The following is a 2,110-nucleotide window of genomic DNA, read 5'->3' as shown; positions in this document are numbered from 1 at the left end:
GCCTTTCGCGGGCAAGTGCTCTACCAACTGAGCTACCGAAGCACGACTCACGTCCGGTACTCACAGCTTTACTTCTGCCAGTATCCGTCTCCTACCTTCCAAACTTTACAGAAGCTCTTCTGCGAAACTTGCAGAACTAGCACTCCTGAAAGAAAGGATATTGCGGAGACATGGCTTAGCCACAGCCTGGGGGATGTTTCCAGAATGAGATTTTCACTCTGCAGCGGAGTGTGCGCTGATATGAAACTTCCTGGCAGATTAAAACTGTGTGCCCGACCGAGACTCGAACTCGGGACCTTTGCCTTTCGCGGGCAACTGCTCTACCAACTGAGCTACCGAAGCACGACTCACGTCCGGTACTCACAGCTTTACTTCTGCCAGTATCCGTCTCCTACCTTCCAAACTTTACAGAAGCTCTTCTGCGAAACTTGCAGAACTAGCACTCCTGAAAGAAAGGATATTGCGGAGACATGGCTTAGCCACAGCCTGGGGGATGTTTCCAAAATGAGATTTTCACTCTGCAGCGGAGTGTGCGCAGATATGAAACTTCCTGGCAGATTAATACTGTGTGCCCGACCGAGACTCGAACTCGGGACCTTTGCCTTTCGCGGGCAAGTGCTCTACCAACTGAGCTACCGAAGCACGACTCACGTCCGGTACTCACAGCTTTACTTCTGCCAGTATCCGTCTCCTACCTTCGAGTCTCGGTCGGGCACACAGTTTTAATCTGCCAGGAAGTTTCATATCAGCGCACACTCCGCTGCAGAGTGAAAATCTCATTCTGGAAACATCCCCCAGGCTGTGGCTAAGCCATGTCTCCGCAATATCCTTTCTTTCAGGAGTGCTAGTTCTGCAAGTTTCGCAGAAGAGCTTCTGTAAAGTTTGGAAGGTAGGAGACGGATACTGGCAGAAGTAAAGCTGTGAGTACCGGACGTGAGTCGTGCTTCGGTAGCTCAGTTGGTAGAGCACTTGCCCGCGAAAGGCAAAGGTCCCGAGTTCGAGTCTCGGTCGGGCACACAGTTTTAATCTGCCAGGAAGTTTCATATCAGCGCAAATTCCGCTGCAGAGTGAAAATCTCATTCTGGAAACATCCCCCAGGCTGTGGCTAAGCCATGTCTCCGCAATATCCTTTCTTTCAGGAGTGCTAGTTCTGCAAGTTTCGCAGAAGAGCTTCTGTAAAGTTTGGAAGGTAGGAGACGGATACTGGCAGAAGTAAAGCTGTGAGTACCGGACGTGAGTCGTGCTTCGGTAGCTCAGTTGGTAGAGCACTTGCCCGCGAAAGGCAAAGGTCCCGAGTTCGAGTCTCGGTCGGGCACACAGTTTTAATCTGCCAGGAAGTTTCATATCAGCGCACACTCCGCTGCAGAGTGAAAATCTCATTCTGGAAACATCCCCCAGGCTGTGGCTAAGCCATGTCTCCGCAATATCCTTTCTTTCAGGAGTGCTAGTTCTGCAAGTTTCGCAGAAGAGCTTCTGTAAAGTTTGGAAGGTAGGAGACGGATACTGGCAGAAGTAAAGCTGTGAGTACCGGACGTGAGTCGTGCTTCGGTAGCCCAGTTGGTAGAGCACTTGCCCGCGAAAGGCAAAGGTCCCGAGTTCGAGTCTCGGTCGGGCACACAGTTTTAATCTGCCAGGAAGTTTCATATCAGCGCACACTCCGCTGCAGAGTGAAAATCTCATTCTGGAAACATCCCCCAGGCTGTGGCTAAGCCATGTCTCCGCAATATCCTTTCTTTCAGGAGTGCTAGTTCTGCAAGTTTCGCAGAAGAGCTTCTGTAAAGTTTGGAAGGTAGGAGACGGATACTGGCAGAAGTAAAGCAGTGAGTACCGGACGTGAGTCGTGCTTCGGTAGCTCAGTTGGTAGAGCACTTGCCCGCGAAAGGCAAAGGTCCCGAGTTCGAGTCTCGGTCGGGCACACAGTTTTAATCTGCCAGGAAGTTTCATATCAGCGCACACTCCGCTGCAGAGTGAAAATCTCATTCTGGAAACATCCCCCAGGCTGTGGCTAAGCCATGTCTCCGCAATATCCTTTCTTTCAGGAGTGCTAGTTCTGCAAGTTTCGCAGAAGAGCTTCTGTAAAGTTTGGAAGGTAGGAGACGGATACTGGCAG

General features: G+C 50.9%; 1 non-coding gene across 1 annotated transcript; it reads right to left on the bottom strand.

Annotated features, from left to right (window-relative positions):
- Positions 1-268: 268 nt before the first annotated feature.
- Positions 269-343, bottom strand: Trnas-cga (transfer RNA serine (anticodon CGA)). The gene has a single exon. It is a non-coding gene; the product is annotated as a tRNA-Ser (tRNA).
- Between the last annotated feature and the right edge of the window lie 1,767 nt (positions 344-2,110).

This window comes from Schistocerca gregaria, chromosome 8 (genome assembly GCF_023897955.1).
Source record: "Schistocerca gregaria isolate iqSchGreg1 chromosome 8, iqSchGreg1.2, whole genome shotgun sequence".
Taxonomy (NCBI): Eukaryota; Metazoa; Arthropoda; class Insecta; order Orthoptera; family Acrididae; genus Schistocerca; species Schistocerca gregaria.
Note: the sequence above shows the minus strand (reverse complement) of the source record. Positions and strands in the feature narration are given on the sequence as shown.